The sequence below is a fragment of the Tachypleus tridentatus genome, chromosome 1 (assembly GCF_004210375.1).
Source record: "Tachypleus tridentatus isolate NWPU-2018 chromosome 1, ASM421037v1, whole genome shotgun sequence".
Taxonomy (NCBI): domain Eukaryota; kingdom Metazoa; phylum Arthropoda; class Merostomata; order Xiphosura; family Limulidae; genus Tachypleus; species Tachypleus tridentatus.
Genome location: NC_134825.1, coordinates 89718348 through 89741945, shown reverse-complemented (window position 1 = coordinate 89741945; position 23598 = coordinate 89718348). Strand labels below are relative to the sequence as shown.

The following is a 23598-nucleotide window of genomic DNA, read 5'->3' as shown; positions in this document are numbered from 1 at the left end:
TTCGTAGGTTGAAAGTTTTATTTATGATTATTTGAATACGTGTCTTCTCGTGACTTGTAATTAAATACATTACTTTACGTGATTTGAAACCAAATGTGTTTTCAGTACTGGACATATCAAGGTCTATATTCTTTAACAAAGCAGTATGCGTGACTAGTGACAACAAGAATATCAGATATCATGAAATTTAAAAATTCCTAAAAATATCAAGTCATTGACACGAATTCATTTTATTTCTTAAAATCTCAGCGAGTTACTTTTCTAATTTCTATGGCTTATATGTTGTTTGCAATGCTTATTTTCCGCCGTATCTCTCGAGATCTTCAAACATAAAGCAAATTTAAGACCGTATTTGACTTTTGGTTGTTCGAAATAATCAACTACATTAACCTTTTCTAGCTTTATCCCAATAACATTGAAATTGTTATCAATTAAAACTTAACCCCATCCTTATAAACCAGTCACTGCGATCCGGTTTTGGTACTTTCTTTTTTACTAAAAATTAAACATTGACTATTTGTATATAATAATAAACTAAATAAGTACGCTATAGTCAAAGTTTTAGTATACTAATTTCAATATTTACAGGATTTCCACACTTGATTGTAAACAGCCTGATATATTCTGGTAGAACATTTAACTAGCAGTCTGCGGCTCGCAAGACTGAATCCCGTCATCGAATATGCTCATCTTTTCAGTCGTGATGGCATTATAATGTGCGGCCAGTCATTGGTAGAAGAATATCCCAAGAGTTTGTGGTGGGTTATGTTAACTCGTTATTTTCCCTCTAGTTCATTGCTTAAATATTACGGATGACTAGCGCAGATAGCCCTTGTATAGCGAAGGCAATATTGAATAAAACAAGCAAAATTCAATAATAATATTTTAAAAAATGATAGTAAGGTAAATTTCAGCGTTATGTTGCTGTACCACACGTTGGAAAAAAACAACAACACTTAATTCAAGGATTTTTTAATCATAATTTTTTCCATAATCTATTTAAAATGTAATTATAATTACCTCAACAGAAGTACACGTAAAATAGATCTTAGATTACAAATTTTCAAAGCATATTTTATGCATTCTAGGTTACCAGGGTGATAATGTCCTGGTTTTATTTTATTTTTTTACAGGTACTGACTCCACATTCCGTTTTTGCGCGAAAGAGTCTTTGTTTCCACGATTTATGAGAAATCAACCATTTCATGCAGTATTTGCAAGGTACAGTCTTTGTATGACTCATTTTCAATATAATATATTTATGTTACAGCTTATTTATGGCCTATTTTGTGTATAATTTTTGTATGGTACAATCAATATATGACTCAACTTGTATTTAATATGTTTATGGAGCAATTTATGTATGTCTTACTTTGTGTGTAATATTTGTATGGTACTTACTTTATATGGAATGTACTTACGAAATAATCTATGTATTAGTCATTTTGTATGTAATATTCTTATGATACAACTTATGTATATGCTGTTTGTATGAGACAATCTATATTGACTCGTTTTGTGTTTAATATTTGTATGTTGCGATCTACGTATGACACATTTTGAATGTAATATTTGTGTGGTAAAATCTCAATATGGCTCTGTGTGTAATATTTATTTAGTACAATCTATATACGATTAATTTCATGATAAAGTATTTATATTTAGACTCTGAAAGTGTGTATAATCAGTTTTTCCAAAGTCATTTTTATACAGTCTTTACAAGATACGGTCTTTATGCTTAGTATTTCCAAGAGACAGCCTTTATATCTTTCTAGGATAAAATTCTTATACCAAGTCTTTCAAAGAGACTATCTTTGTACTTCCTCTTTCCAGGACGCAGTTCTTATGTCTAGTACTTCCAGGATACACTATTTAGACGTATTGTTTCCAGGATGCAGTTTCTATATCTCGCCTTCTCCCGATACAGTCTTTATACTTAACGTTTCCAGGATACAGTATTTATAATTGTGTTTCTTCGTAACTATTGGTTTGAAATTATCAACATAATACAACTTTTACACGAGTGTTTTGTGTGTTGGTTCCATTGCTTCGATAACTTTCGGTACTTAACGCCGTAATATTACTTAAAATATTTCATTGTTTCGAAATTAACGTCATCTGAAGCTACAAGTGGGCTAACGGCCACGTCACAGGTTCTAAAGTTCAGATATGGTCATTGATAATTTATAACAGCTAACCAAAATCAGGGCACTAGTCAATAGGACTCTCTGTCTGTGTTACAGCCGAAAATATCGTTGACAATGAGGATACCCAACTAATACAATAATGCATTCTAGCAGATACAAAATAAAAGTATATTTAATAAGCTATACTTGTAGCTAATTTATACTTGTGGCCAACGTGATTTTTGGTATCTCTTTGATATATAGTTTAGTCTGATCAGAGATTATTATTTTATATCCTGCTACTATTAACTGAATAACAAGATTAAATTTAACTCATAATGCACCCACATATGAAAGTGTTGAGCGTATTCAGTACCAAATCATGGGCTCCAACTTTTGAATTTTTGATGCACAGTTCAAGAAGCCTCGCTCAAAATTCTGAACGTAGATTTGTTGCTGGTACAACATTGATCAGAGATGGTGTTTTTATACACTGTAATACGAAATTCCTGATGAGTTAATCCAGTGAAATGTAATAACATAAACAAAATCCCAGTTGAACGAATGTCGGGTGTATTTGTTGAAATAAAACATTTTCTTGTTAAACCCATCGTGTTTTTGAATCATCAGTGTTAAGCCACATTTGTCACAGCCTTTCTAACAAAGAAAAAATATATAATACTCTAGTAACCTCTCTAGTTGGAATAACTTAAAGACACATATATATAAATGATTTTTGTGTATTTCAGCTATTGCGCGCACAGAAACACGTCCTTTTAGATATATTACACAGTTTTCGATACTACTCAGAATTTAACTTATTTAACCCAAAGAAGCAAAATAATTTAACTCTAAAAATAAGCAATGTAAAACTGAGATATGTCGGTTGGAAATTTTTTTTTTTTGAACTGAGAATTATGTTGCATGTTTCTTTGTATGAAGTTAAACACAAAGCTACACAAGGGGCTGTCTGTGCTCTGCCTACCACAGGTATCTAAACATGGTATCTTAGTGTTGTAAGTCCACAGAAATACCACATTTTTACTAGAGAGTCGTTAAATGTTCAGTTTCTATTTGTTTTTATAAGTTAGCAGTTTTCCAAACAAATATAAGTAAATATATTATAAATACAAATGTATTAGAGTGTTTGGGTTTACAAAGAAATTTTGTGAGTTGTAGTTTTGCTTCTTGTATATTTATTACTCAAAATGTATAAAACAATAATACCTATCAAATTTTTAGAAACTTATCGTGCTTTGGCTTGAGATGAATTTATTTGCTCGACTGTCTTTTTTGTAATACTTTAATTGAAAGTAGTTTCCAATAGTACTCATTTTTATACTTGGAATACGAGAATGATATGGAAAGATAGGTAAACAGATAGAAACATTCATCTATACATATATATATTTTTTAATCTCTGTTAAATTAATTAAAAATAGACAAAACAGCAAATTTTCATTAGCCTAACTTTGTTTCAAAATTGCACCAAAAGCCACGACGCATTTATTTATTGTGAATTATTCGGACACATTCTCGCAAACTTTTTCATTTTACCTAATACTTAATTACTTTATTGAAAACTTTAACATTTTTTTATTAGCGACTTGTTGCAGGTCTCTTTGCAAATAGTTCTGGTTTCTAAAATGATTTTTATTTTTTATATGGTTGTCATGTGACATGCTAATTCCTCAATTCAGTATTAGTTTAATATACATATTCAACCCTCTGAATGTATAGTCATGTCCTGCTTCATTAAAGATAATTTTATTTTATCTCTGCCATTTTTTATATTAGAGTTACAGAGTACATCAAGATTGGAGGTGTTTTGTCTTGCATATAAGCTCATCAAAATATAAAAACTTAAATCTATTATAACTTGCGACATAATAATTTGCTAACTGCAGTTACACAAAAAAATAATTAAAATAGTAAATGATAAAACTGATATGTATAAAAGTGTACACTGAAAGAATTGAAAACCATGTTCCAAAAGTGAGTTTTTCAGAAGAATGTTTCAGTGTGCAAAATGTATTAGTGTAAGAAAATATAATTTACACAGGACAGGAGAAGTAACATCAAATGGTATTTGGGTTATTGGATGCATATAAGTAATAAGTGACAAAGCTAAGTTAATGTACGTTTCTTCAGGTTTGTCGGTTCACTTGATGAAACTAGTACATTGATCGTTCTTCTCAGAGGTCTTAATAGAATTCATTTATATTAGATGTATCTTGCTTGACTTCTCGACTTGCTTTAATTTACCATTCGAGTCAGTTTGTACCAAGACTTGATTTTCAAAATCTTTGTTTTTAAAAAAAACGTAAATGTTGGTTAACTGCTTTCCAGAAAAAAAAAAAGAGTAAATCATGTTGTATACATAAGCGTTTATTGTCCCTTGAAATAATGTCCAGAATATTGTGTTTGCCACAGTAATTTGTTACTATATCCTAGGTGTTCCACAACGTGTACCAAGAACACTGACCAAAATTACTTTATAAAAACAGGCCTTGTTGCTTTTTTATCTCTTACATTATGGAAAACGTCTGATGTTTCAGGTATGTTCACTTGTCACTGGATAATTTTCAATGAATTTTTTTTTTTTACTAATATAAGAGTTCACCTCACCTGTAGGATGTGCAGGTAAAGAACGTTTAGCAAAACTTCTGAATTTACAATTTTAGAGTTGTAAACATTATAAATAACAAGTTAACTTACATATCCTGGTAATTTCTTTACACTTCACTCGAAGTTCTTTACCTGCTACTCTTGGTGCGATGTTTTCCACTAATTAACTTCTTTAATGCTATACAAATATATAAACTCGTGAACAAATTATCACAAAACCAGTTTAAGGCTTAGTCCTAACACACAAACTACTATATCATACCAGTTCTTCATCAACCAGTAAACAGCATTTTATAAACGAAAAAGATAGATTTCGCCGCAAAATAAAATCGATAGGATATAATTTTATGTGTCTGTTGGTAAGATGGTTGAACAGCGTGTGCTAAGGCATTCTTACTAGAAAACTATATAAATAGCTCTTTAAGAAAACGGAAAAATTTATGTTGCTGGTATAATTAAGGGTTAATGACCGTATATGACGTCATTGGATCAAGTCTTTATTTCCGTATGGCCAGTGTATCCGTTTTTGTTTTTCCTAAAAAGATGTAATATCACCGTCTGTAAGATAAAGATCGTATAACAGCTGTGTTCTTACGAGTAACGTGGTTTGACTACTAATATTTCCTCTTTAATGAATTTTTTTTTATTTTTACTTCTGGGCTGAAGGAAAACGTTGATGGGGAAAATAATAATCACATACCAGTAATAAATTGCTTTACAGGGTAACTTTCTAAATTAATATCGAAATGAGAAGGAAAAGAATTTACTGTTTCATTGTAAAAAATACTACCATCATATACACTCCTCTCAGGCAGCTCATAGGCTACGAACAACTTTCAAATCTCTATCGTCCGTGTGCTAATTTATCCCAATTTGTTTAGAACAGTTTATTATAGAGGTTTTGATTGCATTCATTGGTTAATTATATGATAACCAGCTTGTTGATGAAATTGCATTTCCTTTCAAAAGCTACATTTTTCTTGGTTATTAAGTAAAGCTGTTCGTGAATGTCACCCCCACCCTTCCCGGCCTAGGGCTTTCCTGAATTTATAGTTAAACTGCTATCGGACTAAAATAATTGGAAATCACTATCTTCAAATAACGTCATAACACCTTTGTTTAAGAACAAGAACTTAAAACGCATACAATTTTTTAGAACTTAATGGTATACTGTTAGTAGAAAAAAATAAAAGTAAAGGAGGTGTTACTTTTCTAGTGTTTTTAAGCTATATTTTTAATCAAAATGTTAAGATGTTTTGCTAACACTTATAATATTTCTAATGTACCTTTTCAAAATACTCTGAGAGGTATGAACTTTGTATCCGTCCCTCAGAATCCTGCTATGTTTATTTTGCTTGTCACTGTATTAACTAATATTATTCCATGAATTCACAAACTGAAAATAAAAACAGTAAATGACATATAATTATATTTCCGTAACCTGTATGGGATCGTGCACGTGTGGATATACAGTTTGTAAGACATGAAGTACAAGTAAGAATTTAGCCAAGGAATTAATTTGTAAGCATGACTTGCTGTTGTTTCTTTTATGCTTTCAAGGTTCCATATCCTTTTGTTAAACTTTAACCAGAGTCACGCACAATTGTAACAGCAGAATTTCAATGACAACGGATACAATCGATGTTGAGAAGGGAAAATATCCGACGCGAGGTTAAGTTTATTTATCAAAATAATGAACCTCACGGTTTGTAAACATTGACAACAAAATATAATCTGACTTCAAGTGTTGTGATGAGCATGTAAATTCCAATTACAAGGTCCAGTTAATTTGTCATTTCAAAGCGTACCTGAGCATCTGGATCGAATTTTAGCTCTTAAATGTTTTAGATATGAGGGGGTTGAGGTGTTTAGGGGACTTCTTCCTTTCTGCGAACAGTTTATTTAGGTACTTAAAGTTAAATGCTGGTAGTTCTATTAGCTTTTATGAGTAGCACAAAGGTCGTCTGATGACATTGTACAAGTCGTCAGAATTTCTATAAGAGAAAGATGGATTTATCTGGTAATATTCCCCACAACAAAGGTCTGATTTGCGATTGTTTAACTTCATTTGTATACTGTCCACAGATATTATTGTAACAACCGTTTTCATGCCATGTTCAGTTTGTGGTTCACCATTAAGAAAAGTTGTTTCTCAAAGATTTGTTTGATGTGTCTTCACACAAAAGTCCTGTAATCACTATACATTCTACGTAGAGATCGTATAATTTTATCGTATAGATATGAAACCCCTTTCTTAAAATAAAACTAGTTATACAACGGAAATTTCTGTTTAGCCAGCACTAGATAGCTTTTTAGCATTCTTACATATTATAGTTATGAGTGAAGGATTCTTAGGACTAGGTTTATTATCTTGGAGCTAAGTTTGTCTTCAGTGCATTTTCATTTTTTCTGATAACAAACGATAGCATTTATTAAAAGATTACCTGAAAGTAATGGTGTTTTTGAATGCTTCTATAAAAAATATTGTATTTGTTGATCGCGCAATTTATATGCATTCTCTAATTTGTTAATTTAGTGATTTGTGGTTTCGATGCTGTTAGTCATATGAAAATCACAAATCACTAAATTCATAAAAATACAACACGCTGGGCACGTATAATCTATTATAGGTCTGACATATATGCTTTGCATATGTTGTAGGGCTCGGCATGGCCAAGCGTGTTAAGGCGTGCGACTCGTAATCTGAGGGTCGCGGGTTCGCATCCCCCTCGCGCTAAACATGCTCGCCCTTTCAGCCGTGGGGGCGTTATTATGTTACGGTCAATCCCACTATTCGTTGGTAAAAGAGTAGCCCAAGAGTTGGCGGTGGGTGGTGGTAATTAGCTGCCTTCTCTCTAGTCTTACACTGCTAAATTAGGGACGGCTAGCACAGATAGCCCTCGAGTAGCTTTGCGCGAAATTAAAAAAAACAAAACAAAACAATCTTTGACACGTGATAAACCAATCAACTACCCTAATGAGACATAAAACTGAAGCTAAACACCAACAGACTAACCAATACACTAGTTATAATTTTAATTTGGGCCAGCCTAAACATACTCAAGCTAAACAGTAATAAACATAACAAATATTGTTTTCGTGAAATACTAGAAATAGGACAGTCATTCACCACACACATATTTTTATTAAATTAATTTTTAGAAATCATGTTCATAAAATATTTATTTAGATATAATTTTGAGAAGAAAATTAATCATTATTTCCCGTCATGTAACGGACATTCAGCCTGTTTCTAATACTGTCACAAGCCTTAAGTAACTAATGGCTGTTGGTTAAAATGTCACTCTTTGTAATTTCTTGCAAATTTATGCCTATAGAAAAGCGAATAAACCTGTCTCCTATTGTCAGCACTTTTGAGCTGGCCCGACATGGACAGGTGACTAAGGCACTTGACTCGTAATCTGAAGATGACAGGCACGAATCCCCGTCACACCAAACATGCTCGCCCTTTCAGCCGTGGGGGCGTTATAATGTGACGGTCAACTATTCGTTGGTAAAAGAGTAGCCCAAGAGTTGGCGGTGGGTGGTGATGACTAGCTGCCTTCCCTCTAGTCTTACACTGCTAAATTAGGGAGGGCTAGCACAGATAGCCTTCGAGTAGCTTTGTGCAAAATTCAAAAACAAACAAACAAAGCATATGTTGATTATGTTTTCCTGTGTAGTGCCTTGATCTTTGCCTGTCAGACTTCCAACATAATACACTCTTTGCCAGATTTTTGATACTATTTACGTGTTGTTGCCACATTACTTTTGAGTCGTAAAATTAGGCTTAAGAGTTTTGAAGTTGCTACCTGAAGCAGAGTACTTTCTAGGCAAAATTGTGGCTCAATTTTGGTTGTTTTTACGGACTTTGTGAATAATATAATTTGTGTTTTGTGTACGTTGATTTTTATATTTCATTTATTATAAAATGATTTTACATCAAATAAAAGTGACTTATGTAGTACGAAGTGAAAAACGTATAAATATAAATATAAACTTTAGTTCGCGTTTTCCACGAATGACGCTAGAGGAAATTATATTAAATTTCGTACAAACGAAGAAAACTCAATAGGTATTTTATCACAACTTATCTGTAATTTCACATTTATTTTATCGCTTCTTTTTCTTTTTCACGATTAATAATCTTTTTCAAAATATTTGTTTTTTATACTTTTTAGATGGTCGCCGCCATATTTTAAAGTTCTGCTGTAATACTAAAAAAGAACCATGTAGCTTTAATCTATATGGAAAGGCTAATTCATGTGAAAAAAATGTCTGGAGTATACAACTAAACACAGAGTGATAAATACACAAACAAAACATGAAAAACAATCGTAGAGCCCGGTGAAAAGCTAAAGTAATCCCAAGTTTGAAACAAGGCAGGGAATAAATGTTGTTAGTGTTTAAAAATATTGGTAATATAATATTGTTAAAGCTTCAAAACATACTGTAACCAGATGTTAGTTAGATAATTCTCTATGGATTTTGCCTATGTTCAATAATCACACATAAAAGGTTGGACTTTCTCAGTTTATCGTGTTTACATTTGAATGCTTGTTATAATGTATACATAAAACAGAAAGTAAGATGTAGTGTGTCCAAGCGTTCGATCAGTGAAAACGTAAGTTCGTACAAAAAGTGGAAACGTGTCATCATAACCACATGTAATTTCATACAAGTGCATTTCTTCTTAGTACTATCGGCATCTAAACAACTCTAACATTTCTTTCCTTTAAGAAGATCCTAGTTTGTGATGCCTTTATTTTATAGGCCCGGAGATTTTCTTATTGTTCCTCCTAATGTAGCGTTGCTGCAAGGTAATAACAGCCAAAAGAGGCGTTACTTTGGTTTCAGTAATGGGTGTTTTATTGCAGCGAGAAGGTGGAGTAACTTTCACACGTGGTTATGGAACATTTCGTACGCCTTCAAGATCTTAAGAATTCTTCTGATTTCTACTATTATTTCTTTCTTGTAATACTTTATAAAATTTAACCGCCTTTCCTTGATGAGCATTAACATAAGCTATCAACCATCTTGCGTTCTTTGTGTATTTGAAGATTCCTTTCAGCTTGAGGGCCAAAACCTTCTCGCCCCTAACTTTGATGTCGTGTCAGGTGCGTGATAAAATGATGTCGATCTCGCATAACAACTATGGGACGAAGTTTCTAACTTGCTTTGAAAGTTGAATCTAAACTATCTGGTTTGTCTGTCCACTGGCACATCCTGTATAAAAAGGCAGATTCAGGTTTGTGCTAAAAATCGTTTGTTAATGATTTCGTGTATTAGTGTAAGATATATAATTAAAAAATTACAAAAGCAGGGAGAAATACTCGTCAGTACAAACGTTTTGACCTTTACATGATTTTTTCACAATAATGAACTGTAACAGCAAATACTTTTAGGGGGTTCTTATGGCCATGAAGAACGAAACGTATTTCTGTATACGTACTTGTCTAATTCATATGTTATTTATCATAGATATGCCAATATTCTTCAACATATATATACATATAAATAAATGTACTGAGTTCGTACTTACAGTAACATTAACAAACAAAATAAAATAATTTACAGTGATTTTGCAACTTGGGAGTTATAGAAAATTATTTCTGTCAATCCTTTAATTAAGGAAACATTATACAGTAGAATTCGTATTTTTAACTCAACTCTATTCAAATTCAAATAATGAGCTGAAATACCAACGCTCGAGTCTTAGTGGATCGAACCGAAAGGGCTCTTTTTGGAACCGTTTGACAACAGTTAAAAATATTTTCTACACATAACTGTGTTTGAATCTAACCATACACGTGCAAAAATGTATCGAAGAATATTGATGTTACTGCATCGCCTAGTTTTGCGATGTTACGACAACAAATTTATGTTGCCTGAGCATGAAGCTCAATAAAATATGAGGTATTTTTTGACGATTTATTTATTGTATGCATGTATGTAATGTTTTCCATACATTTAATTCAACTTAAATTTCCCTTTAGGCTCGATAAATATGTGAAAACATTAAATGAATAAACAGATGATATTATTCTTTTAAATAAACGAATGCACGCTCTTACACCAGAAGTGCATTGAGTTTTTATTATTTACACCTTGGTACTATACTCTTACTTCACAGCATAATCAGCTGACTGGTTTTTGCGATAGAAACCATAGTTTTCAAAGTCTCTAGTTTTTAAATATTTATTCAATTTAGTTGTTATTTCGTTAATCATAGTTTTAAATTTTCGTTTCGGATGTTTCTTTCAACAACAACGAAAAGCACTTAGTAAAAGTTATTTTCAATTAAATTTTGATTGTTAGTGAAACAATGAGGTTTCGGTACTTATGGGTTGAAATAAGGGAACGCTGTGCTCCATAGGAGAAACGGGGTACACATGAGATTATATCTTGGAATATATCTTTACATACAAAATAAAGGTAAGTAATATATTTGTTTCAGTAACAAAATACCGCTAGTTATAACATAGAGCTGAGTGAGTGTGACTGTATGATCTCGTTTGAAAAAGGTATGTTTGACAACGAACATGATATCACTGGAAATGATATAGTTCTGCAACTTCGAAGCATACTAAAACCAGTCGTTGGCAAAATTAAAGAGGATCCTTTTCATTAGTGCAAGGCCAAACTGTCAGGCGTCATATGGTGAGTTAAGAACTTGGTGTAACGAAATCCAGAGTGGTTCCAAAAGTGTCAATTCATGATCTCTACGACATCTTTATTTCAATATTCATTGTAATATAGGCTCTCTTGTATTATGTCATCGAGTTCAATATAAATCCTGCAATTATTTGAAGCTCGTGGCTTCGGTTAGTGAATTATATAATGGGTAGAAATCAATCAATTTGAAACTGTATTTTATAAAAAAAACAAACCAAAGTTTAACATGGCAAAACAAAACAACAAAATTAGCATAAAATACCAAAACTCTGTTCAAAGGCCTTCTCATGATTCATATAAGTTCAGTGTATCAATCAAGTTTCGTCACTAACCCCAATCAGTTTTACTACTTACTTCGCTATCGAACCTAAGCACGTATACCAGCTTTGGTCCCACTACTTTGTGTGTAGTATGAACACCGTTACAGAAACAGCGTCCCCAAAGTGCCGAGGAGGAATGCAAAATTTGATACCAGATTCGAGTTCATTGGTCCTGCAAACTTAGTTATAGACTCCTATCACATCTGAATAGCCTTTAGAACTCGGCTTAACCCCCTTTTAGTAAGGAAAACTATGTCATACAGATAAGTACATTCCACAGGCCACCTCGAATCTGCTTATCAAGATTGGTTGATTCAAAACTGTGGGAAGAGTTCGCAAACAAACAAACAAATTCACAAACACACAACTGGATAAATATTGGCTAGCACAGATAGCCCTCGTGTAACAATCACTGTTATTAAATCAGGCAGACCAAAATCAAAATTGAAGTGATCATCAAATTAGAAAATGCTTAAAACCTTGAGTCAGTGTCTGTGGTGTCTTTCCAGAGCAGATTATTCGCGCTGAATGAACAGAAATAGCCATGAAATGTCTTAATACAAGATATAAAACGAACATATAGTCAGTCATATCGATTGTTGAAATTACAAGCAGGAAATTTTTTAATTTTTTTGTTCTCAATTTTTTGATTGGTCTACCGAATATTAACTATTGCCAGCTGATCTCATTAGATTTCTAACTAAACAGTCTTGAGAACTATCAGTTGGAGATACCCTTAACCAGTTTAACTAGTCGTGATTGATTCAATTAGATGACGATTAGAGCCTTTAACTAAGTTGTAGACGTATATAAAGGTCTTCAGCAATAGGAAAGTAAATAAATGCATTATACAAAAACATTAAGAACAACACAACATCTTTTCATAAGATTAATTGATTACTGAAAAAGTTGACAAAACATCAGATTATACAGATTTACTCCTCGCTAGTAGTTGTTACCAACAATCACACATACATCTTATCTTACTAGTAGCAAAATTTGCCATAAAATAATACATCAAAATAATTAATATTTTGAATTAGCATTTCCTTAGCAAAAAACAACCGAAATATCTTCTCTTCGAAAAATGCAACATTAACGTACGACATATTTTTGACAGGTTTTACTTTCGAACACTTTTCAAATAAAGGACAAAACAAGTTTATTAAAATGTGATGAGGGCATTCAACTTGCAATATGCAGATTACAGGGTCGAAACCCGTCGCCGAACATGCTCGCCTTCTCAGCCGTGAGTGTATTATAACATGCAGTCAATCTCGCTATTCGGTAGCAGAGAGTAGTCCAAGAATTTGTGGTAAGTGGTGTTAACCAGTTAACTTCCATCTAGTTCATTACTTCGATATTAGGGAAAGGTAGCAGGTGACCTTCAGGCAGCTTTGTGGGAAGCTCAATAAAAATAAATCTTGCACCATGATTTCCTTCTAATAAATTAAATAATCAGCTGTGCCTGCAAGATATAAGCACGATTATTCAGGAAACAAATTATCATTGTTTTTATTTATACATTAGTAACTGCACTTCCAAAAATATGTTCCTGTAATATAATAACGATTGAAACTGGCGTGCTACTCTACGACTAAATTCATTTTTCCTTTAATGTAAGGCCAGGTGGGTTAAGGCTTTCGACTCGTACTCCGAGGGTCGCAGGTTCGAATCCCCGTCGCACCAAACATGTTCGCCCTTCCAGGCGTGGGGGCATTATACTATAACGGTCAATCTCACTATTCGTTGGTAAAAGAGTAGCCCAAGAGTAGGCGATGGGAGGGGATGACTAGCTGTCTTTCCTCGTGTAGCTTCGCACGAAATTTAAAATGCAATCAAATCCTTTAATGCTGAAATTATTGCTTTAAAAATCGCCTTTTTTATCTCATAAACTAACAAAGTATGACGTATGGAAATAATTATTTCATGCTGAAAGTTTGAATTGTATTCTTGATACTTTTTACCTATTTATTCAGAGGAAGTTAAAGTTTACTTACTGATCGTTTACGACAGTAACTATCTGACAACATCAAACTATTTCATACAAGTAATTAGTGAATATGTAGAAAATAACAAACCTTCGACGGCCAGTTATATGTAATCAATAAGGGTCATTTGAAATTTACTGCTTTATTTTCCAAAATGTTGTGCACTTTATTCTTGTATTTTTCACCTAGGAAAATATGACGAGTTTTGCTTTATCTAATGACTCGTGTATAAAATCTTTTAATTTAAATTCTATACTAAAAATTTAATTTTTATTTTGAGGGTGGGGTGAAAAATCAATTGATTAATAGGATGTGTTTTTTTTTATATCAAAGCCGCGTGAGGCTATCTAAAGTATCCACCGAAGGAATCGAACCCATGATTCTAGCATTGTAAATCTGAAGACCCACCGCTTGCTCATTGGGGACAGTTTTAGAGGGAATGATCTTCTAAAAAACTTGAATTTCACCGTAAACTCTCTGAACACTGAAGAAAAACAATCAAAAGATCACGTTCTTACAAAGAGTACTTTTAGATGCCTACTTCTGTTCGTTTATGCTTCAGTAAGGGAAATGTATAATTTTTTAGGAGTTATCGAACTTCTACTGAAGCAGACTTTCTTCTCGGCTAAGTTCTAACCCAACTTTTACTTTATGAATACGTTGAACAAGACTCTTACTGTGTCTCATTCAATGACAGGTTTCTCTTCACTGATTCTAGACGGCGTCATTGTTAAACGATTACGACAACGTATTTTTTTATCAAACCTCCACTACTTTCAGCCTAATTAAGTTATGTGTTTGAGAACTCCATATCAGTTGCGTTTTCGTAGTTCTTATTTTCATTTATTCACGTTATGTAGTGTTTCCAGTAATAGACGTTGCATTCTCTTATTTGTTAGATTATTCACAGTAGTTATCATTTCATGGTGATTCTAATTTTAAATACTCTTTAATCAATTTTGTTTTTTTAATATGTTATGTTGTCGAAGAATATGTTCATCGGTAGAGAAAGCACCGAATACAAGTCACTTCTTTATGCTGGTTATGAAAACAATACATAATAGCAGGATTAACACATAGTTCATGATATTATTCACGTGTTATATTGCTCTGTACGGGTGAATCTCAACTACAAGGTGGTTATAAAGAAAAGCCCACGCTGAATGAAATTAAATTTGGAAAATACTTCAACTAGAAAACTAACTTTCACCAGAGGCGCATTGGAAACAATAAGTTGTATTTAGGACATTGCAAGTATTAATGAACATTATTTAGAGCAGATGGTGCTTACATTAGATTATTTTGGGAATACGCCTCATACGCAAATTGTGAATGAAAGAAAGACTAAGCACTTTTTGGAAAAACTTGTACTACGCCATAAATACAACTTATTGTTTCATTGCAATTTCATGCAATGTTATATTAGCATTGCTCTTTTCAATACATCTTATGTCATCTTTTTTTCGACCAGTCAACGTTTTCTTGCCAAATGAAAATACAAATTACTTTGAGGAAAAAAAACCGATTTTAATAGAAACAGGACAAGGTCAGTAAACATTCCGCAAGGATTGTCGTGATAATAAAATACACATATTCGTTTAGTTTACAGAGAACACATTTATGAATCAGATTTTATTCAAATTAGTTTCGAATACCTCCGTTTCTACAGCTCGTATAATTGACTTCAGTGTAATTTGATACGAGAAATGTATTTGTTTTTTATATAGAAAATTTTCTTCTCTTACCATATTACTTGATTATTTTGTTAGTTTTATTTGACAATTTATCCACCATTAACCGTAACCCCAGCTACACGTGTATGCTGAATACACAAGACTCGGTATTGACGTCACTGCAGCACATGACCGACACTCTTCACTCATCAGCACGGTGTATTAATTTACACCACTTGTTTATGAAGGAAATCTAACAGACTTCTCTTTCTCTTGATTATGCACCGTATATGTCCAACAAGCTGAGTCTATCGTCTAGTACATCTCTGATCTATGACCTTGGATAGATGCCATAAGTGTCACTTTACAAGACGGCCTTGTCAGTAATATAACTCCAATGTATATCATGCCGGTATTTATACATGCATAAACTATATCTTACATCTCATGGATCAGCAAATATTTTTTATAGCGGCCTACGAAATTTGGCGTGATCATTTTACAGACTTTTTAAAAGTTCGTCTGTTTAGTTTCTGAGCTCAATTTCGGGAGTGAAATATGATTAGAATTATTATTATTTTTCTCTATAATTTAGGATAACATATTATTTCTTCTTTCATTAGAATTATTAATTTTTTATCTTGACACGCCTTCTCTTTATTTATCTACGTTTATATAAACTTTATTGTGTTTGATACTTAGATGGAAGAAGATAAGTATATATACACTCTCGAATAAAGTAAGGACAAAAAATTTTCAAGTCCTCCATTTTGTAGCCAAAACTTTTATATTTAAGTTAGGTTTTATGGAGATAATTTCTTATTTCACTGAATAATTAGAAATTATGAGCTGAAGATACCAGTTAAGAAGGTAAAGATCATATAAAGGATAATATTAAATGATGTTCCCCTTCTTTCTTTATTTTGTTGTTAAATACCAAATGACCTCATTGTACCCTCATCTCAACGCTTAAGTAATAATTAATGCATTTAACTGATTAAATGCTTATGTTTCTGAATCAAAATTAAAAGTAAAAATTTAGTCTGTTTTAGAATGTTTTTTTATCCTCCTTCTCGCAATAAAATCCTAAACAAAACAGCCCATGTACACCGTCGGACAGTTTCTAGTTTCCATATAAAAAGTTACTGCAACCAAGTCAGCTAGTTGTGGGTAATGAAAATCAAACGTCTGCAGAATAAAAACTGAAAATGTGCTCTATTTGAAGGTAAAATCCTAAGCTGTTTCAGCTTGTGTACACCATCGTATACATTCAGTTACTATACAAAAAATTTCGGTAATCGAGCCATTCAACTCTAGGTGATGGATCTAACACACACATATAATGGAACATCTTTATAATAAAGTGTTTGGAGTTAGATATAAAAAATGTCATAGGGATGTAAGTGAGCATTTAAAAAATACAAAACAAATTACAATGAAACAATAATGCTTGAAAATATGTTTTGAATTAGACTAAACGTATCTCAGGTTCTCAAAAAACATGTCCTTCGTCTGGACAACTGTTCAAATCACTGCACCATGACGCCTTCTAGTATAAGACATGAGAAACCCTATCATTGAATCAAACACAGCAAGTCCCTTGTTGTAATTCAACTTATTCATGAAATACGCATTGGTCGGGTTAGAACCTAGCCAAGTGGAACGTCTGCTAAAGTAGTACTTCGCTACTTAACACACACACAACAAAAACGAAAAATGTTAAAACGAATTAAAGATTTTCCTGGCTGTGGCGTCATTGATTACACCGAGATAGAAATACTCCCTAACGCACGTGACAGTTTTGTAATGTTTCACTCTGCTGAACAAACATTTAAGTGGAGTCCATTTTCTACTGATAATGCTGTTAGTCTATTAGTTATTTCCAAAGCAATTAATTTCCATTTCATGGTTTTGAAAGTAGAAGCCTGCACAGATGGAATTTTTATAATAAAATAAGATTGTTTCATCCTACAAAACAGAGACACTATTTATGTTTGGTTAGAAAATAACTAATCATGAGATCAACGCGAAAAGTTTTTATTTCTTCATGTCTTATAATTTCTTTCGAAAAATGTGATAATTTTTACCATATAATATCTAAGAAATAAAAATTAGCTGTTTATGAATTAACCAGTGACATTTTATAAAGTTCAAGCCTCAAATTGTAATTCTAACGAGATTAAGACAAAATATTGATCTCGAATAATCTTGAACCTCGTTGAACTACTCTTGCTGTTGTTTCATACATACAACAAAAGAAGGAAGTGTTTCATAAAATTCTTAGACATACTAAAGTCTAAGTAGCACTGCCTATGTAGGAATGGCTTGGATTGTTCATCGAAATGTTATTTTGAATATCTCTTCAATAGTTCATCAAAACTTTACAGTACTCTGCAGTGTTGGTTTTTATAACAATTTCTATGTAATCGTTTGGTTTGTTTGGAATTTCTCGCAAAGCTACACAAGGGATTTCTGCACTAGCCTTCCCTAATTTAGCAGTGAAGGACTAGAGGAAAGATAGCTAGTTACTACCATCCACCGCCAACACTTGGGTTACTCTTTTACTAATGAATAGCAGAACTGACCTTCACATAATAATAACCCCACGGCTGAAAGGGCGAGCATGTTTGCAGCTACATCAAGCAGAAAAATATTTTATATTTCTTTGAAATATAAAGGATATTTGGCTCATTTTATTTTTAATTACACGTAGCCACTTGTTACCTGAAATGAGGTTGCATTGTGAGGTGTGTATATGAATATCTCGTTACATAGAATACATTCACAGATTGCACATATCAACAAAAATATTCGGAATACCGTTGCATTCTGACATACATATGTGAACAGCCATTTGCTTGGAACACAGTTTCATCGTTGCTTGTATGCATGAGCAAACAGCCCCTTGGATGAAATACACGTATAATTTTATTCTGGAGTGTACATATTAAGAACAAATCCTGTTTTTCTGAACAGTTTTATTCTGATATGTATGCACATAGACAAAGTAAGTCGTCTGGAATACATTTTGATTCTGACGTGTAAGTACAAATAAAAAGATCTTTCTGCGTAAATAATTTCATTTTTAGGTGTATATACACCAGCTAATAGCCTATTCTCTAGAATACAGTTTCAATCTTGCTTGTCTGGAATGAGGTCTCCTTCCGCCTTAAATCGGTGACAAAAAATGAATAAAGAATTATGGAATACTCTTTCCTCCTTGCGTGCATATACGAGCAGAGAGCCTCTTGTCTGGAATACGATTTCATTCTTATGTGTATATCTTATTATACTTGTGTTTGTGATGTATACGTCCAAAACTTGGATCTCGAATACTACTAAACCGATTATAACTAAATAATATCTTTATAACTAGGCAGTATTTGTTTACCTGAGAAATAAATAAAACAACTAAACTTTCCACGATAAGGAATAAGTTTCAAATGTAAAAAAATCAGAAACAAACTTAAAAAAAATGTTTTATCTTTAGTGAAAATGTCACGAGTGTTGCAATGTAAAAGAAAGGTACTTTCATCGATAACTGCATCCACAAAGAAATACTTCAATAAAATCTAATCTGTGATGATAGCTTATTTTAACTAATATTTAAATAAAATTATTTTTCTCATGGATAATGAACATTATTGAATGTCAAGTATGAATACACTATTGTAGAACTGTTAAACAATTCTAGAAAAGGCCACAGGCACAATAGCCTTCTGAAGAAACAAGCAGTTTCACCTATCATGAGGGCAGAGCCAATATTTTTCTTGGTATAAATAAATATTCACTTGTGTTGAATGGGATTTCCTCCTTACCTGTATACATAAACAAACAGCAAGTTAGTTGGAATACAGTTTCATTTTGGTGTATGTATATAAACAAATGGCCCTTTGTATGGAACACGTCCCATCATTACATATATATATAAACAAACAACGTTCATAGAATGGACGGCAACTGCCTGTTGTGAAAATACAAGTCTCCTAAACAATCTATCAAAGAACAAACAACCTGTTTGTAGGCTGGATACAGTTTCATCCTGGCCTGCGTACAAGAATAAACAGCCTGTTTGTTGGAATACGGTTTCATCCTGGCGTGTTCATATAAACAAAAATCTTGTTGTTTGGAATACAGTTTTATCCTTGTGTATATAAATATATGAATAAACAGCCCGTTGGATATGCTTTGTCCTTGGTGTACTTATATGAAAAGCAGGTGAATAACACTATGTAATACAAGTTTTGTTTTTAGATAGTATGTGTTATTTCTTAATTGCTTATGTTGTAAAAGTACAAAAAATGACCAATATTCCCTTCAAACTTTGCTTTAGTGACATGGATAATGAAATTTAGAAATTAACTTATTTCCTATGTAAAAACGGGCAAATTTGCACATTTTCATTTACATGAGGTCTGAATAAAACAACATATGAATCAAGATTTACATGTATTTGTATTAAAGTTATACAAAAATGTTTAGAAGTGAGTAGTTTTTCGAGATTTGCGACTGTAATGTAAATCACTTTCACGTATCAGCCCCCATATATAGTCTCGACATTCGACTTTGTTAGACCAAGATCTCTGATCAAGTCATTGAGGTCTCTTTTATTGGGGTAGTATGGGTTTCTGTCACCAGCTGCACCTGTGAAATTGTAAACTTTAACGTCTACCTCCTCTTCTGAGGATGGCTGCTTTCTCTCTGGTGGAGTGGGTACAGGAAGCTCAGGGTAGTGTGGAAGGTCCGGATACATGATAGCAGATGCAGTCTTGCCAGCCCGACGTTTGGAAGGGTCTGCCATGCAGAAGTAGCAATTGCTTTAGTAGTCAGTGGGTTTACGCCAAATTCTTGGAATAGCGAACTTCATGGCTCTCTTTTCTCCTCTGCACCATTCTGCAAAAGAGCAAAATAAAATTGTTATTATGAAGAATAAATTTATTTCATCCATAACTAATGTGTAAGTGGTTCATGCAAAATATTTTATATGTGTTATTTTTTCTATACTATTGGAAATAAAAAAAGATATTTTAATTTTAAAAGGTCTAAAATTTGTATAATATAAAATCTTACTATTCAAGGAAGCAACAATTGTCCGTCTTACCTTGTAGAGTGTTTTGTAGTGCTCGCAGGTAAATTTAGGTGCCTAGGGTTTGTCTTGATCCCCAACAGGCATGCCGAAATATGTTTTGTAGGCTTCACACATATTAGCAGATACTGTTACAGAGTGCTTTTTCGCTCTTGTCTTGATAAATTGTCCACATACATCTAGAGAATGCTTGCAACTTCTTGATGCTATCTCTGATAAAATCAGATAGGTCTATGTGTTCACTTATGCAGCAAGAACTAAACTGAAGTGGTGAGTGGTGACCCCCTGTGTATATATATTACTATGGAGAGTTCTAGAAAATTCTAAAAGGTTCTTGAAAATTCTCGTAAGTTCTACAACATTCTAAAACGTTCTTGAAACTTCTTGCAAGTTCTAGAAAATTCGCTGATAAGCTACTCAGCACTGAATATACCTGAAATGTTCTGAAAATTAGTAAATTTGAAAATTTCGTTACCCAGGTCACAAAAGCAAAGTTTGAAGAGAAAATAAGTATTTTTCCATTTACTTTAGGGGTAAGCAATTGTAAAATAACACTTTCTGCCCAGAAACAAGAAAAAGTAAAAATTTTGTTACATAGTGTTATCATGCCGTCTTTATTTTATTCTTATGGTGCATTTGAAGTCATTTTTATTCACTTAAGTTGACTAATGACTTAAAACTAATGGTTTTTAAATAGTGCTCAGGTACTTCTTGATTCCTGGAAGTGGTTTCCCTTCCCCTTTTCTTGCTGTAGGAGTTAAACTGTTATGTTAGCGAATAATTATGTTTAGTAGAAACGTTAAGAACTACTTAAAGAATACCAGTTGACGTAAGACCATATATAATGGAACAAATAGAATTATTGTCCATGTTGTTTTAGAATTTCAATTATGCGTCAGTACTAGCATATATACATTTCCTTACACTTTATTTGCCTCTTTTTTTTTTTCCTTACAGACTGCCCGTCATGGCTAGATAATTAGGGAGCTCGACTAGTATTCTGAAGATCGTGGGCTCGAATTCCTATCACATCAAACATGCTCTTCCTTTCAATGGGAGGGGTGGTGTTATTTTGTGAACTTCAATCCTACTATCCGTTGTTAAAATAGCAACCCAAGAGTTGACGGTAGGTGGTGATGAGTAGCTGCCTTCCTTCTAGCCTTACACTGCTAAATTAGGTACAACTAGCGCAGATAGCCCTCGTGTAAGTTTGCGCGAAATTCAAAAAGAGTACTCCAAGAGAGGGCTTTGGTATTGATTTCTTACGGTTCTCTTATCTTGTTTCCTGACATGGTGTGTTCAATAACTTAATTTCTTACTTATAGAATTACTAAAAATACAACAAATTACAAGTTTAAACATAATTATAGTAATTTATCAATTATAACTTTCTTCACTATATTGATAACTGGTCACTTAAGTGGCATTTGCTTACTTGTTTAATCATTGCAACTGATCATATTTGACGACTAGTGGTTTTATTTAATTGATATAGCTCACATATACGTATAATGTGTATAAATATATAAATGAGCATATACACTCATGCGTTATTACTTTTAGAATATTTAGAATATTTTAGAATATTTGGCCGATTTTTCCAAGCGGTATCAGTTGGAAGTTCATATTTATTAATAAATGTAAGACCATCAAAAGTTACTTGCAAGAAGGTTTAGCTTACTGATTCACCTCTTATTCTGATTTGGAGTACAGTTAATTCAAATAAAATAATAATAATCGTGTTAAAATAAATCAATTGGTAATATTGTGGTATTAATCCTAACCTAAGCTATGATGTGTAAATAATTGAAATAAAGATTTACGATAGTTACAATTCGGTTATTTAATGTAGTTCATAGTACAATCATTTGTTCATGAAACTGATGATATAAATAGCGCCTCGACTGCTGGTGTGTAGCACTCCCAATCGCCTTGATGAACACTGTTACAGAGCGAAAGGCTTCGTTAACAGTGGGTATGTGAGATGTAGCTGGGTGATATTTCAATACGTATTCTTCTTTGCTTTCACTCATACATTTCTAGAATTACTCTACGCTTCAGATATAGCCATATACAAAATGACAACAAAAATCAAGTGAGTAAAAGCTCCGAATTCCCTCCTGAGAGACACATCTAATACCGCCCTCTACATTTCGACACACAGTTACACAACCCCTTTCAAACATGTGGTCAGCTTCCGGTCAGTTACCTCTTTCTTTGTGAACCTGACGATGACCGAAGAAGGTCGAAACGTTGTTCGCTCTTCTATGTAAAATATTTTCTCAACCCAAACGAGCCGTTTTTGCATATAAATTTCTCAACAAGTGGGTTTCTCGACATCACTGATGTAATGACATGTTTTAAGCATCAAAAGACATATCACAACAACAGGTGTAACTGATATATTTGTATTTGGATTGTTTTCAGTCTGAACATATTTAAAGCTGTAGGCTGAAAAACTTACACCAGCAAACAACAGACGCATTGTAACAAATTTTATTAATCAAAGCTAGTGTTAAATTATAATAAGTATGTGCATGTGGTATTTTTTAGGGCATCACAAAAACTTTTTTAAGGTTTGAACTATGGATGTTATATTCAGGGACAGTTTTATTCATTCTGGAGTGCCGGGAAGAATATAGTAAATGGGACTCCATAATGATAAGAAAATTCAGAAGTAACTTAAAATGCATACCATCGGAGAGCCATTCCATGTGTTGGGACACGGGCAATTGCCCAGTTTCCTCAGTAGGTAAGACCGCCTATGGTTATATTATCAAACGTACTTAGTCATGACCCGCCTTACAGATAGACACACTACCGTGTTATCTTGATAAAGTAATTTTGCATATCTTCACAATAAAAAACAAATAATATTATGCAAAAACATATTAATTGATTTTGAAGGTCAAAGGCAAATGGCTTTACGTTAATTTTGTTCTTATTTTAAAGACTTTTATTAGAATTTTATTGGAAGGTGAATCATCTTTTAACTACCAAAGTAAGCAGTGTTTTATCGATGCATATGCACATATATATTTAAATTAAATTACTTATTGTATACAATAAAAAACAGTGAGCTATTTGCTGTGTCCAGTG

At 32.9% G+C, this 23598-nt stretch overlaps 2 long non-coding RNA genes across 3 annotated transcripts in view; one reads left to right on the top strand and one right to left on the bottom strand.

Moving 5' to 3' along the window:
- The first annotated feature begins 9513 nt into the window (after positions 1-9513).
- Positions 9514-22326, top strand: LOC143255284 (uncharacterized). The gene is made up of 2 exons (XR_013030513.1): positions 9514-10002; positions 21457-22326. It is a non-coding gene; the product is annotated as an uncharacterized LOC143255284 (long non-coding RNA).
- The window catches only part of LOC143255276 (uncharacterized), a 48106-nt gene continuing 44357 nt past the window's right edge, over positions 19850-23598 (bottom strand). Inside the window, exons 1-2 of one of the 2 annotated variants that reach the window (XR_013030496.1) lie at positions 20515-20887; positions 19850-20306 (exon numbers count right to left, since the gene is read on the bottom strand). This is a non-coding gene — a long non-coding RNA (uncharacterized LOC143255276). Of the gene's footprint in view, positions 20307-20514; positions 20888-23598 lie in introns of those variants that run through there. The other variant, XR_013030501.1, reaches the window with a different exon arrangement.